The sequence below is a fragment of the Peromyscus californicus genome, unplaced genomic scaffold, assembly GCF_007827085.1.
Source record: "Peromyscus californicus insignis strain IS unplaced genomic scaffold, ASM782708v3 Scaffold_4__1_contigs__length_199733344, whole genome shotgun sequence".
NCBI classification, from domain to species: domain Eukaryota; kingdom Metazoa; phylum Chordata; class Mammalia; order Rodentia; family Cricetidae; genus Peromyscus; species Peromyscus californicus.
In genome coordinates, this window is record NW_026294562.1 from 118,993,171 (window position 1) to 119,009,445 (window position 16,275).

Sequence of the window (16,275 nt, forward strand, 5' to 3'; positions counted from 1 at the left end):
CACAGCTGGGATAAGCAGTGCTGTTTCTGCGGCCAGCAGCTAGTTACCCCACCGGCTGCCCAGGTCAGCAGCTAGTTACCCCACCGGCTGCCCAGGTCAGCAGCTAGTTACCCCACCGGCTGCCGAGGTCAGCAGCTAGTTACCCCACCGGCTGCCGAGGTCAACAGCTAGTTACCTCACCGGCTGCCCAGGTCAGCAGCTAGTTACCCCACCGGCTGCCCAGGTCAGCAGCTAGTTACCCCACCGGCTGCCCAGGTCAGCAGCTAGTTACCCCACCGGCTGCCGAGGTGGGATCACAAGTAGGAATGGCCTACAAATGATTTGAAAGACTATAAGACACAGAGTGAAAAATATACCAGACAGTACAGTGAGCATAAAGTCAATGTATATATGCAAATGATTAGGTTAGGAAACTAAGTCACAAAAGCTTGTCTTTTCAGAACAGACAGAATTTAATGTGAGTAAGAAGTTGCCTTTTTTTTAAAATTTTCTTTTTTTAAGTGACTAAATGCCAAGAATGATTTAAGACTGAGGAGCTGGCTCAGCAGGTATGTACAAACATATGGATCTGAGTTCGAATCCCCAGAATCCCCAGAAAAGCTGTTCGTGGTGGCCCATGTACCTGTAACCCAGCACTGTGGGAGGTAGACAGGTGGACTGCTGGGGTTTGCTGGCCACCAGTTCAACCCCAGTCCAGTGACTCGGTGTCAAAGACTTGAAGGCAGAGGATGAAAGAGCAGGACACGTGTCCTCTGGCCTCCGCATATGTGCACTGGCACACAGACCCACACATGTGCATCTGTCACCCACTCCCCACAAAAGATGGTTTACATCCTTTCTACCTTCCTCCAAGTCTCTCCCCCTCAAATCCCAAGTCTACAGAAAGGTACAGATTAGGGAAAGGCTGTGTCAACACAGGAAAAGGTCTCATACAAATGCCAGACTCTGAAAAATGGAACTACACTAAAGGCCGCCCAGGTGCTTGAGAATTCATTCATGCCACTAAGAGAGCAGCTGGTCTCTCCAGAAGTTGAAAATAAGAGGCCCCGGGCTTCACAAAGATTCTGCAGTGAGACAGACCAGGGGAGAAATCACAGGCTCTGCCTGATGGCTCAAGTTGAGACAGTTGGTCTAGAAGCCACAAAAAGAAGGGAGAGGGGGCTTATATGAGAACAGGAGAGGCTTCTTCCCCCAAAGAGACTAGCACAAGGGCATGTCCCCTGTCTAAAACCCTCACCTGGAGCTAGGAGACTAGATACAAAAGCGTCCAGGTGTAGTGGCGCCCAGGCAGGAGCACTGCCACAATTCTGGGGCCAGTCTGCTCTGTTTAGTGAGCTGCAGGCCAGCCAGGCCAGCACCATGGGGTCTTATCTCAGAAAAGAAAACACAGAATGACACAGGCAGGGCTTAAGCTGCACACCTCTTCTGTTCAGTTCCATGTCAAATTACAATTTCACCCATAAAATTATTATCTACTATCTAAGCATATCTACCCATGAATGTGCTTATGCATATATGAAAGTCTAGGCATTATACATTATACTGCTGTTAACACATGCAGAAATCACTTCTAGAGAACTGACCTCCATAGAGTCTTACATACTGAGCTGCAGAGAAGAGCATGGTCATGACTGTGTTCTGCAAACAAAATAAAATGCCTTAACATAGACATTAATGAACTAGACAGACAAAAAGGATTTCAAGCACATGTGCAAGAATAAATGCAAGAGAGTAGCCCCCAACTGACAACCAGCTGGGATTCAACCAGACTCCAAAGTCACCTTATGGGCGATACAGAGATGTCTAGATGGTTCACAGTGCTTTTTGCTCTTCCAGAGCTTGGTCCCAGCACCCATCCCAGCAGCTCAAAACTACCTGTACTTCTAGCTCCAGGGGACCCAACACCCTTTTCTGGCTTTTGAGGGCACCCACACACCAACGGCACACACATATATACACATAAAAATATAAAGTAAATCTTAAAGAAAAATGAATTAATGAGGTCCTAGCTAGTTTTTGGTCGACCTGACAGAAGCTAGAGTTACCTGGGAGAAGTAACCTCCACTGAGAAAGCGCTTTCATCAAACCTGCTTTAGGCATGTCTGTGGGGCATTTCCTTGATGAATGATGGATGTGGAAGGGCTCAGTTCACTGTGGGCAGTGCCGCCCCTGGGCTGGTGGCCCCCGGTGTTGTAAGAAAGCAGGCCGAGCAAGCCATGGAGAATAATCCAGTAAGCAGCACCCCTCCACGGCCTCTGCATCAGCACCTGCCTCCAGGTTCCAGCCCTGCTTGGGTTTGTACCTTGGCTTCCCTCAGTGATGGACTGACCAGGATATGTAAGCCCTTTCTGCCTTAAGTTGGATTTGGTCATGGTGTCTTTTTCACAGCAACAGAAACCTAACTGAGACAACAAAAATCATCAAAATCAAACAAAGAGACTGGCAAAATAGAAAATATAGAAATACAGAATAGAAAATATAGAAATACAGAATAGAAAATATAGCCTTGCAGCAGCACCAGTACAATGGAATCTCTTCCCGCCCCCATTTTTTCCTGCTGCAGTGCTGGATAATGAGTCCAGGGTCACCATAAGCAATTTTGAAAATTCACTAATAACCAAGTGGTAGTAAACATCAGGGAAGGAGCAGTAAGATGGCTCAGAAGTACTGTACACCTGGAAAACCGTCAATCTGAGTAAGTTTATGGGTTACCTTGTCCACATTCTGGAAAAGTGGACACAAGCATGTGAGTTACACAGCACAACATGTCAGAAGAGCAACACAAGAAAGAGCACAACTCCCAAATGCATGGTAGAGAGCTGGGGAACGTAAAGAAAACACAGGGAACTTAACGGCCGTCTGGGGCCAGAGAATAAATAATCACCAGGGGCCAACTAGCACTCCAGACTGACACCTGAGCTGTTAACCCAGGAGCACTCTGCTGAGGAACCTCAAAGGGAGCTCCAAAGGGTTTCCAGGACAACTGCAGGCTTACTAAGCCTGAGACCACACTCCCCTGTTAAGAGGTTCGGAAGGTCCCTGCTCAACAGCCTTGCCTCGTTCAGCCCAGACAGCGGGGAGGAAGAAGCATTAGTTTCAGTGTCTGACTGGAGAATTCCCAATAATCTCACCATGGCTCTGGGGATTAGATAATCTTATTAAAGCCCAACTGCCCAGGCACGATGGTGGCTGTCTGTAATCTGACTGGAGAATTCCCAATAATCTCACCATGGCTCTGGGGATTAGATAATCTTGTTAAAGCCCAACTGCCCAGGCACGATGGTGGCTGTCTGCAATCTCAGGACTTGAATGGGAGAGGCAGGAAAATGAGTTCAAAGCTACCCTCAGCTACACAGCAAGTCTGAAGTCAGCTTTGGTTACCCAATACCCTATCTTAATAAAAAGGGAAAAATTACAAAAAATAAAACAAAGCTACCTAACTACCTAAATCCTCTTCAACAAGAAATGTTCAGATTAAGAAACAACTTTGCTCTTACCCATCACCTTCTAGTATTTATTTTCATGTGTGTGTGGTGTGATGTATGTGTTCCCATGTGTTCAGGTGCACATATATGGATGTGTTTTTGGACTGGTTGTCCAAGAACACCATAAAATGTACTCTCTATTTTATTTACTGAAGCAATCTAGTGTAGCTAGCCAGCTTGCTTTGGGGATCCCATCTCTGCCTCCCAAATGCTGGACTACAGAGAAACTACCATGCCTACCTGGCTTTTATGTGGCTTCTGGGGATCTGACTCTGGTCCTCAAACTGGCACAACAAGCATTCTCTCGGCCCAATTCTAGTATTTTTATAACGAGGAGCTAAGCCTTCATCCTTTCCATGTTCTTTATGTGCCTAATTACACTGTAAACTTCGAAAAGCACATGATGGGCACTAGGCAGCTCAGTGACCGCACCAATTGACTCATCCACTCAGTAACATCCACGGGACACACAAGAGCAATTAGGCGTTGAGACTCAGGAGGCCCAGGCCCTGAGGAGCCTGCAGTTAGCCTTCCTGCTAAATCAGTACAGCTGACGTGCTACAAGTGGTGACCTTGGCGCTCGCCTTGCCGAGTCACGGATGAACTGACGGATCTACTGTCCCTCTACACAAAACCAGGAAAGGGGGACTCACTTTTAAAAGAACACAGTGTGTTTTGTTCTAAGGAAGAACTGCATGCTTTCTCCGCCTACTGCTCGGAATATAATCCTGGAGGCACAGATGATGACTTCCTGTGCTCCTGTCAGCTTACAAACATTAATCAATACATTGCCTTTTAAGAAATCATACTAAGACTTTGCGGTCTTTGTATTTATGAAGAAGATTTCTCTTCAGAATGTCATTTTCGAAGTACGTGTATTTGACCACATTACAAAAAGAATTCAAAACTTCATTCTAAATCTGTTCCCACTTAGACGACTGTTTGTTGACCAGGTATGTGGCTGTTCGTAGTAGACAACAGTATAGTAGTTCTCAAGATGTGGGTCGTGACCCCTTTGGGGGCTGAACGACCCTTTCACAGGGTCGCCTAAGATCATCGGAAAACTCAGATTTTACATTATGATTCGTAACAGTAGCAAAGTTCCAGTTATGAAGTAACAACGAAAATAATTTTATGGTTGGGGTCCGCACACCGTGAGGAGCTGTAAAGGGGTCTCAGCGTTAGGGAGGCTGAGAACCACGGCTCCAGGACGGCAGGATTACTACTGAGAACCACGGCTCCAGGACGGCAGGATTACTACTGAGAACCACGGCTCCAGGACGGCAGGATTACTACTGAGAACCACGGCTCCAGGACGGCAGGATTACTACTGAGAACCACGGCTCCAGGACGGCAGGATCACTACTGAGAACCACGGCTCCAGGACGGCAGGATCACTACTGAGAACCACGGCTCTAGGACGGCAGGATCACTACTGAGAACCACGGCTCCAGGACGGCAGGATCACTACTGAGAACCACGGCTCCAGGACGGCAGGATCACTACTGAGAACCACGGCTCCAGGACGGCAGGATCACTACTGAGAACCACGGCTCCAGGACGGCAGGATCACTACTGAGAACCACGGCTCCAGGACGGCAGGATTACTACTGAGAACCACGGCTCCAGGACGGCAGGATTACTACTGAGAACCACGGCTCCAGGACGGCAGGATCACTACTGAGAACCACGGCTCCAGGACGGCAGGATTACTACTGAGAACCACGGCTCCAGGACGGCAGGATTACTACTGAGAACCACGGCTCCAGGACGGCAGGATTACTACTGAGAACCACGGCTCCAGGACGGCAGGATTACTACTGAGAACCACGGCTCCAGGACGGCAGGATTACTACTGAGAACCACGGCTCCAGGACGGCAGGATTACTACTGAGAACCACGGCTCCAGGACGGCAGGATTACTACTGAGAACCACGGCTCTAGGACGGCAGGATTACTACTGTCCACTTCCTCCTTCACCTTACGTGTAAGCTTGTACACATGGTCTCCCGCCTCCTCCAACCTGCCAAGCCACAGCCCTGTCTCCAAGACCTGACATCTCCCAAAGGTCTGCTTCCACAGTTAAGCCCAAACCCAAACCTGGAGCCACAAGGTTCCCACGCTGTTTCTCAATAAGGGGGCTCTCAGTGTGATCTCAAGCTCCCTCTCGAAGCTCCCACAGGTTCAGTCTTTGTAACTGTGAATCACTGGGAATGAAAGGCAACGCACCTGGTTTCTTTCCTCAGCACTGCTGGAGAACGTCTTTCTAACCGACTTCCCTGGACAGAGTACTAGTCCTGAGAATGTTAGCCAATGGCCCACTTGAAGTCCGGACAGAGTACTAGTCCTGAGAACGGTAGCCAATGGCCCACTTGAAGTCCGGACAGAGTACTAGTCCTGAGAACGGTAGCCAATGGCCCATTTGAAGTTATTAAACAGACAAAATGATGACACCTTTTCTAAATTGTAACCCAGGGCCTTATGCTTGCTAGGCAAGCGCCCTACCACTGAGCTAAAACCCCAACCCCTGTAAAAGCCTTTTAATCTTCATACTTAAGTATTTCACTTGTGATTTTTGTTTCATAGGTGTGACTTTTGGAGGCCTACTTACCAATAACGTTTCCTATAAAAATAAATGATAATGGCCATGAGACTTCATTAGCATTTTGCCTTTTGATATTTTTGAAACAAAATAAAGCTGTACATGCCACTAAACCTTATAGCAGCCTTCCTTGATCCTCATCCCACAGTTGATGAAGTGAAAGGAGGTTAAGTGCCTGCCAGGTTTACTAAACTTGTTACTAAACTAATCTAGCCAGAGCAGCTAAACTGGAATTTTAACCCAGAATATCCCATTTCCAAACCGTACACTGTGCTTTTCCCAACTCAGTTCTATGGAATAAATTTTACAAGACAGAATGAGCAAGCTGAAGAAAATACATTAACACTATTACCCATGAATGCGCGCACACGTGTGTGTGTGTGTGTGTGTGTGTGTGTGTGTGTGTGTGTGTGTGTACATGATCTCAAATAGGAAACAAACGGTATCTAAATAAAAGGTAAAAAGAAAAATGAAAGAAATAACATAAGCCCACTGCCCAAAGACACAAGACATTAGCAGCATCTGTTTACCCTGTCAGCCCATCTCTCAAGTGAATTAATTACTTTGACCTTGCTGTCAATTTTTTATAGACACATTTGTTTCTAAGCAATCTACAGTATTTACATGCTTTTAACCTTTATATGGAAATTCTGTAATCTGCTTGTTTTCAATTCACTGTATTTGTGAGACTGCCCAAAACTGATAATATCATTCATTTCACTCACGCATAACATTCCATTTCATAACAACAATATAATTTGCATCTATGGGCATTTAATTTGCTCTTCTCTCACGAACACCAGCACTATTAACATCCTTGTGTGTGTTCCTTTAAGCATCTGGGTATCATGCATCCTTCAAAACATTCAACAGTTTTACGAACGCAACACAAGGTATTGCCAAATTTTAATATTTCTGCCCTTCTAATGATGATGAACGAACACTCTATTATGATTTAAAATGCATTTCTGAGTTACTTCGCATCTGTCTGCCACATACATTCACATTTGAGGTCATAATTGGAACATGCTTTTTCATTCAACATCAAGTTCCTCTTTTCTGAAAGACTCAGCTGTGGAGTTTTCATAAAAACTGCCACTACTCAAAACTGCTCCTTACTGTGGTCACTCCAAAGTTTCTTTCCACAAGCCAGCCTCAGGGTCTTAAAAGAAATTCCTCTCCCTCAAGAAACATTAAAAAAAAATTACTTAACACATTTATATCTTACCATAAAATGTATCATTAAAATCCTTAAGACAATGTCAAATTGAATTCCAAATGAATGCATCAATTTATGCATACGAAGTTGCTGAAAGAAAAATCTGTTTTTACCAAAAGATTATATGGTATGAACCATTAATGGTATGAATCATCAATGGTATCTTGTCAATATTTACAAGCCATTTATAAATGTCAAATTATTTCCCCACTTTGAAATGAGCTATAAATACTAAGAACCAAGATGAACCATCTCACCACCTGTCTCCTGAACTTGATTTTCACTTGGTCCATTCCTGTCCCCTCTCTCCTGTTTCCTTAGATCTGAAACTTGACCTGTTGGTGTCTTGTTAATCTAGCTAAATGCCAGGCTCTGGCCTCCCTGGCCTGGTCAGGGTTGGCACAGCAATTATGTCAACATTAATTATCAACCTCACAAGTATGCTTCTAACAAATCTTTGGAATGAACAGACTTGAAGTCTAATCATTGTGCTTATGTTCTAAGTACAGTTACTTCTTTAACTACTACATCCAAAACACACTTGGACCAAAATTATAGCTGTAGTTCAAGAAACACCAAGAAGCCTGCCAGCTAGGTTTGCAGGAGTTGCTCAGTGGCGTGGGAGCCTATCCCCACCCTTGAAGGTGTCAGTAGCATTTCTTTCCAGTTCACCCCAGGAAAGCTTCTAGTTGTCTAGGAATAGCCTGTAGTCCCCCCCCTACTACGGACTGGTACTATGCTCAGGCCAACCTTACATTTCCATGTGTATGCGATGCTTGCTGGGTTTCACATCTCCGCTTCTTCTGGGAGCCTAGTGTTGTTCCATCTTAGTCTAAATACAGTGTAAGGATCTGCTGACGAGGGCTCACTGCAATTCCCCTTCCATTACCATGGTACTCCCTCCCTCCCTCCCTCCCTCCCTCCCTCCCTCGATCACTTACATTTTTCACTCTATCTTGCATCTTTCCCTTTTACAATCCCCTGCTTGCCTGTCCCCCTCCCACTAACTCAACCATTTTTGACACATCAGCCTGCTTTGTTCCCTTAACCAACAACTCCAACTACTATTTGCTCATCTTCCCCCATGACAGGCTCCTCTGCTCTTTAGGCTTCATTTAAGAAAGAGTAACAGAGGAAGCTGGGTGTGGTAGTGCACACCTGTAGTCCCAGCAATGAGAGGCTGAGGTGGGGAGACCTCAGTTTCAGGTCAGCCTGGACTACACATAGTGATATTCTCAAAAAACAAAAAAGAATAAAAAAGGAATATATCTACTCTTTGGGGATGGAGCAGGGCTCCTACCTAAGTTCTCGACTATGGTCTGGGGCAATTCTTAGATTAGGAAGCAGTGTCCACCCAACTTTTCAGAAGGTCCATGTTCACAGCCATGTACTTCGGTCACTGAGTATGAGAAGCCAGAAGCACAACTTGGCCTACACGATCAGCACTTAGGAAACACAGAGCAACAATCAGAGCTGAGGCGACAGAGAAGGACATGTCCCCTTCCTAGAACAGGCTCAGTGGTTTCTAGGGCTGAAGGGGCTGAGCATGCCCCAGGGCCACCTGCAGCTGTAGTCCACTGGTTGGGAAGAGCTGAACTGGGGGACACAGAACAACGTACTGATAAGATGAGGTGTGGTGGCTACTGCATTAATTTAATGCTTTAATACCAGCACTTGGGAGGCAGAGGCAGGCAGATCTCTGAGTTTAAGGCCAGCCTGGTCTACATAGCTACAAAGTAAAACCCTGTCTCAAAAGAAAAAGAAAGCAAGCCACATGTAAAATTAAAGGCATTCAGCCAAAGTCATATTAAAATTTAGGACATACATGCTTTAGTTTCAAATACAATAAATAAAACAATTTCTACAAAAAAATAAAGGATTTAACAAAAAAAGCAAATTAATTTAAAAAGCTGACATAAGAGTCTCATTTTGTAACCCTGACTGACCTGGAACTCGGAGTGCTGAGATTAAAGGCATGTATCACTATGCCCAGTGAAGACTCATTCTTTAAAGGGAGATGGGAAATGCAATGTCAAAAGTAATCAATCAGTAAGACTATTTGAAGCAAAGGAAGAAAACCTAAATGATACAGAAACAAAAAGGTGGAGCAGCCACAGGAGCAGCCATACCCAGGAGCTTTCACAATGCTCACCATTGTACTATAGATCAGGGTGCTGGTTACTTGGTGTTCCAAGCTACAATCCCCTATATGTAAACAGTCCTGTTTCACTAGCAAGAGAGCTATTTAGTACAGCTTCTAGCACACAGTAAGCCCGGACAGACATTACTTGTTAATGTCATCATCACAGCCAATGTGGACAGAGGTCTCTGTGACCCCACAGTCAGTCTTATCATCTATACCAGCATGAGCACGGATAGAATGACCAGAAAAATCAGCCAGGCAGTCCACAAGCGGCCAGCATCACTTCATCACAAACTTGATAACCAGCCAGGGACAGGTGGTTTCATGGAAATCAGTATCATGAATTTTAAGAACCAGAAAAGCCTTATGACACTTGAACTGTTTCCCAGAACCTGAAGGAAAAGCGCTGTAACTTTGATTTGTTTCACACATCTATTCCACAGACAGCAGGAGATGGCTTTTATTTAGCTTACCTGAATTTTCAAATTTACCCATGTATAGCTTGTGCTATACTTTAAATTATTTTTAACATACTATGGCACTGGGCTTTCTTTAGTCCCAAGGCTTTGCACAAAGTAAGCAAGCAGTCTATTACTGAGCTACATCTGCAGTTAGGAACGTTATTACTTTTTTAATATTAAGCATATTTAAGAGGCATTACATTAAAATTTAAGAGAAAGTTTTATAATCAAGAACTCAGATAAGAAGACACAAGCTGAATCGGGACTGAGGAAGGTGCAGCATCCCAGACTCACGAAGGCAGACACTGTATGCACCAGGAAGAGCTGGCTTTACCACTAAGAGAGCGACTCCAAACCCGCAGGAAGACAATTCGCACACTGCACGCACACTGACCCCAGCCTCACTTCTACAGCATGGCTACAGAGTCCTGGAGTACAGCCAGCACAATTGATGCTGTGAATTTTATTGTCATTTGTTTTCAAATGACTTAAAGGTAAATGCCTGGCTGTAGTTAGTGGCCACCAACCAGACAGTGCAGTTCCGGAAGTTTCCTATTTGGTGCTTTCATGGTACTTAGGATAAAATCTGGACAAGATACTAACGTCCATTAAAAGAATGTGCAGTGATCAATGGCTGGGACTTCTATCTAGGATTGTAAAGGCAACTTAATACACAGAAAATGAACTATAACCCATGCCCTTGGTGACAACAGGAGAGCCTCCAATACTCTGCTGTCCCAGTGTGAGGATTCAGCGGGACATTCAGCCATTCCTAGCCTGATGAGAGCTGCTGAATCACAAGTGAGGCCAAAACACCAGGGACATCACCACTAAAGCCAGGAGCAGCACACACATCCACTGTTATCTGCCACCCTTTATCAGCAACATGAAAGTATGAAAAAATAAGACATAACCATTACATAACAGGAAACTTGTAAATCATTATCATCTGTAAATGAGAAATTATGAAAATCAGGTTAAGCTATGAAATGTAAGAGACCACTAAAGCTGTTAATTTTTTGTTGATTAAAATAACTCTTTTCAAACAAAAATGCTGATAATAATATACATTGTAAAAAATTCTCAAGAAGTCAATTTAAAGTATTATAACAGTATCCCCAAGACTTAAGACTAAGGCCACATAGTGTTGAGATTTCCTTTGAAATAAATCAAGTCAAACTCGCAGGTAAAATCTTTCCAACGTTTCTTTACTTCACATAAACAGAACATATTCTCTCTCTCTCTCTCTCTCTCTCTCTCACACACACACACACACACACACACACACACACACACACACACACACACACACACACAGACACACACTCCATTCAACCCATACTGATCAATGATACTGATTTCCTATTGGCCCAGCAAACAACCACAGCAGAACTAAATCTGTTCAGAAAAAGGCTAATTAATATTTATCATTTTCCTTATGTTGTGAAAAGAGGAATATCATGTTTCCTCTCAGAATATGTCCCTGAACTTTTAAAGGCTCAACCATATGGAAGAGATCTACAAGAGTCTATGAAAAGGCCAAGGCTTTGGAATTCTAATTCAATTTCCCCTCAATATTTTAGTACAAGCCTGTAGCAAACATTTATTTTTAGAGATATTTTCAGTGGGGAATTTAACAAAAGACTATTGTGTGCTTGACACAGTTAGGTCTCTTTGGTTCCATCCATACCAACTATACAAACATCAGGTTAGAATTAAATGACTTTAAACTTAAAATCAACTATTTCCAGACTACAAAATCTATTCCATACTTATCAGCACATATAAGTTCTGAAGTGAGTTACAGCTGAGTTCAAATGTGAAATCTGCATTTTCAAGTGTTCCCATAAAAGAACTTCCCCATGGAGTCCGACTACCTAATACTGATTGTCCAAGAATGCCATATAATGTTTTCATTTCCTCTTCCAACAAAACAATTTTCGTCTGCACCGAATGAACTCACTGCTACATGGTTTCTAATGAAAAGCAGATGGCCATCAGCCACATCATTTGCCACCATTTTCTTATTAAATAGGTCTGACATTTTCTGTAAGTGAACAAAGTCACAAAGAGCTCACAGGCCTTCCCAATCACCACAAACATCTCTACCTCCATTTGTGATGTGTATAGATAGGTCTATAAAATGCAAAAGCAAACAGGAAATGGTCTGTGCACAGCAGTCTGTTGGTTTTAAAGCACTGTCCACAGATCCTAGACAGGCCCCCCCCATTAAAAGTGAGGGTAAAAACCCCACTAAAAACAGACAGATAGTTTCTCTTTCTTAGAATGTTGGTCGTGATTCACTTCTAACAAACAGGATGTGGTGGCATGAAGCTGAAGGCTGTGGAAGGCATGCCACAAAGGTGACAGAGCTCCCAAGCTGGATGCTGGGACACACTCATAAAAATAATTGAAGGAAAGGAAGGATGTACTTTACCACAGTTCTAGAGAACGCATTCCACAATCGTTGGCTCCACTGACTTTAGGCCCATGCTGAAAGCAGGACATGAGAGTGGAAGCACAGAGAAGGGGAAGCTGCTTACCTCATGGTCTGGAGGAAGGGGAAGGTGGCAGTCAAGATAAGACTCTTTAAAGACACATCCTGGTGACCCAGTCTCCAGCATGACCCATCTCTGAGAATGTCTACAAATTCCCCAAGTAGCACTACCAAGAGGAGCACTACCACCAAGAGGAGCACTATCAGCAACAGGAGGAGTACTAACAGGAGCACTACCACCATCAGGAGGAGCACCACCACCAACAGGAGGAGCACCACCACCAACAGGAGGAGCACCACCACCAACAGGAGGAGCACCACCACCAACAGGAGGAGTACCAATAGGAGCATTACCACCAACAGGAGCACTATCATAGGAGAAAAACACTTAAGGAATGAGCCTGTGGGGGTAATTCATATTCAAAGTGGAACAAACCACTCACCTGTAAAGCCTAGTTACCCCCAACCAAGGCCACAGCCCAGAGGTGGCATCAGCCTCCAGCACTTGGACTGAAAGGCTCTTCCTACAACTCTAGCCCCTAGACTTTGAGCTCCCTCAGCAGACACCCATGGAACACACACACCACCCACACCAAGCAAACGCACCAATGCAGCTGCTTTGAAAAAAGCCACCTTTATTTTAAGCCATTAGGCTTTAAGGTTTATAATGCAGCGATGGGAAATTGGAACATGTGGATTATTCTACCCAATTCAGCTAGCCTAATTTTTCATTTCAAACTGTAAACAATGAAAAACCATGTGGATACACCTGGTTTTAGTCAATGTACCCTAGCAACGCTTCACTTAGCTACCAGCTAGCCTTCTCTGCTATCCACCTTAAAGATGAAAGTTCTTGGTGTTCTCCTCCCTCACTCTTGCTAGCTCTAAACAGCTGCTTTTATTAAACACCCTGGCTTATGAACTTATGACTGCTAACATATGCTGTATGGTTTTAAATCAATGAACAAATGGAATTTGCCTGGAGAGGTTGTTCTAGGTTCTGAAGCTGCAAATCAGTTCATGGTGTTCTGATGGAGTCATTTGAATGGGTCATCAGGCCCAAGGGACCATGTCGAAACAGTTACTACTCCTTCTGATGAATACTGGGAAAGAAAATGGCCTAATTACTGAAATAAGGTTTATCTTTAAGAACCATGGGCCTGAGAAGTTAGAGGCTTAGAAGGGACCTGGATATAGTATTGTTCTTTTCCAACCATGGAGATATTGACAATCCAGGTAAAAAAGGCAGAAGCAGGTGGATCTCTGTGAGTTCAAAGCCAGCCTGGTCTACAGAGTGTGTTGCAGGACGGTCAGGGTTATACAGTGAATACTTGTCTTGAAAGGCCATAAATAAATAAATAAATAAATAAATAAATAAATAAAACCAAAAACTTTCATGATATAAATATGAAGAATTTGAAACTGACTGTATTTTGACATGGGATATTAGCTTGCTACAATACAATAGGAATGTCAAATTCAATTTTGTAGGTATTTTATAGTTTTGTTAGTATTTCATAGTTAGAATGAAATATACTCCATATATTGCTATTTAATGTTCTGTCTTGCACGTTTAGCTAAATGATAAATATAATAAATGAATCCACAGGAATCCATCGATAACAATCTTGGAAAACAATTAAGTGTAGCTGTTCTGTTTCTACCAGAGGAAAGAGAACTGTCATACCATTAGTAGCTAAGGCAGTTAGTTCAAATCATTTGTAAATCCTTAGGCCCAAGCAAGGCTACAGGACCCGCTAGAAGCCAATATAACTGCTTGGTGGGAACTACGGGCCAAATCTAGGAGTCCCTGTTCTTGCCAGTTATACAGAGAGCTCAGTTAGATTTGGAAACAACTACTGTCTGTCTCAATTTGGAGGGCAAACCAGAGAGGTTAGCCTGGCTCTAACTCCTAATCCTTTTGGGGGACGATCTTGCTTGTCGATGTGAAGAAACACACTTTAACAAAGGGGACTCAGGAATCGCCAGGCAACAAGAGATGAGGGGTGAGGGTGGCTTGGCTGGCAGTGTAAACCAGACCTCTGAAAAACATTCATAGCCCCAGCATCCCTACACGCAATCCTGGGCCTCCCCTGCAGTTAGCGGGGGGCATATGACAAAATCAGAGAAACAAGACTATACACTGAGGTCGCCAGGAAAGCCCTTTTACCCCAAATAAAAGCATGAATCTTGTTAGGTGGCTGTGATGACTTATCTACTTAACTGGATGAGAAATGCCTAGGAGGTTTAGTAAAGCAAACCCTGGGCTGTGTTTCCAGAGACAATCAGATCCTGAGGGTTCTGACCTATGGAACACTGACTCCTGGGAAGAGAATTCTGGAAGGAGGGGCCTGCTGGAGATGGGCCACGAGGGCAGTGCCCGCCCATGGAGTTAGATCTTATCCTTCCTGCCATGGCTTCACTCTTGTTCCCATCCCCCAGGGTATGAGGCACTCTGCTCTGCTTCCTGGCTACCACAACTTCACACCACATGCTCCTGCCACCATGATGCTCTGCTCACCAAGGGTTCAGAGTCAACAATCAAGGACTATGGACTGAGTGAGCTCTAAGCAGCTAAATGCAGTCCTAAGGCATACAGGAAATGCGCCTGGCCTTTCCCACTCAATCTACTCCACCTCAAAGTTCTGTGTCCTTTAGGATATTCTTAAATAGGTAAACGACAAATAATGTTCAGTTGCTTTTACCCACCTCCTACCACCACTTCCCAATTTTCAGAAAATAAGAGGGAGACACACACACACACACACACACACACACAGAGAGAGAGATTTTATATATATATACATATATACATAGATAGATAGATAGATAGATAGATAGATAGATAGATAGATAGATAGATAGATAGATAGCCTGACATGCTCCTATCACTTCTACTGGAGAAGACAACACACTGAGCCTTAGGCAGAGGCATCATCATGAAGCCTTCCATGCTGTCCACACCACAGAGCGTCTTCCTTTCCCCGGACATCAGGCTGAGCTCCTCTAGGTTATGGAGCCATTTAAGAAACAAAGGGGGTCTAAGCCACAGTAATCCCAATGAGGGCTTAGGAGCAGAGGTGGGGTTCCCATTCTCCCAAAGTTCTGATGAAGTTGGCTGCGGTCACTCACAAAGCTGAATCAATCATCAGCTGGATCAAAACTTCAGTGGTATTTTCCAAAGTAAAAACAGAAGAGGGACCAGGGAGAGGCCAGGAATTCTACCAATTCCATGTCAAATTAAAAAAAAAAAATAGATTTTTTTTTTTAAAAAAGAAAAAAATACATCTCAGCAGGATCAGGACAACATGTTTTGGCAAATTTCTTAGATCACAGCCTACAAAATCCAGTAGCTGTTCTAGAGCAATGTCCTTGAATTAACCAGGGCTTCTCATCTAAGCAGGCACTGAACGAACAGCTCCACAGCTGACGAGGACCATATGACTCAGAACCCAAGTGCACAATGGAACCCAGCATTCCATGTCCTGGTTCTGATGAAGAAGGTGCCTCAAGAACAGCCTTAGGAGCCTCCATGGACTCTGCAAGAAGGGCAGGAATCAAGCAAGGGACAAGGAACAACATATACAGAAAAATGAACACCAATCAGCTACTTTTAGAAAGGCAATTCTCAGGGGTAAGAAGCACTTGGGTGGGGAGCGGTAAGGAAAAAAGGAACAAGTTTAAACAGACCATCATAACAAAACAGCTTCCAAAAATTTAGAATCAAACCTGTAGACCCAGAAATGTTTGGTCATCTACACTGACTTTATATGAGTAAGAACTCTCTTTTTAGCTTCCAAACAAATGGCACCCCCACGTAAAATAGAACATTACCATTTACTTAAGGAGCACATATGTTAGAACTAGA

The 16,275-nt window shown here is 44.0% G+C and overlaps 1 protein-coding gene across 1 annotated transcript in view; it reads right to left on the reverse strand.

Annotated features, from left to right (window-relative positions):
- The window catches only part of Efl1 (elongation factor like GTPase 1), a 125,544-nt gene that overhangs the window by 61,827 nt on the left and 47,442 nt on the right, over positions 1-16,275 (reverse strand). The window lies entirely within an intron of this gene.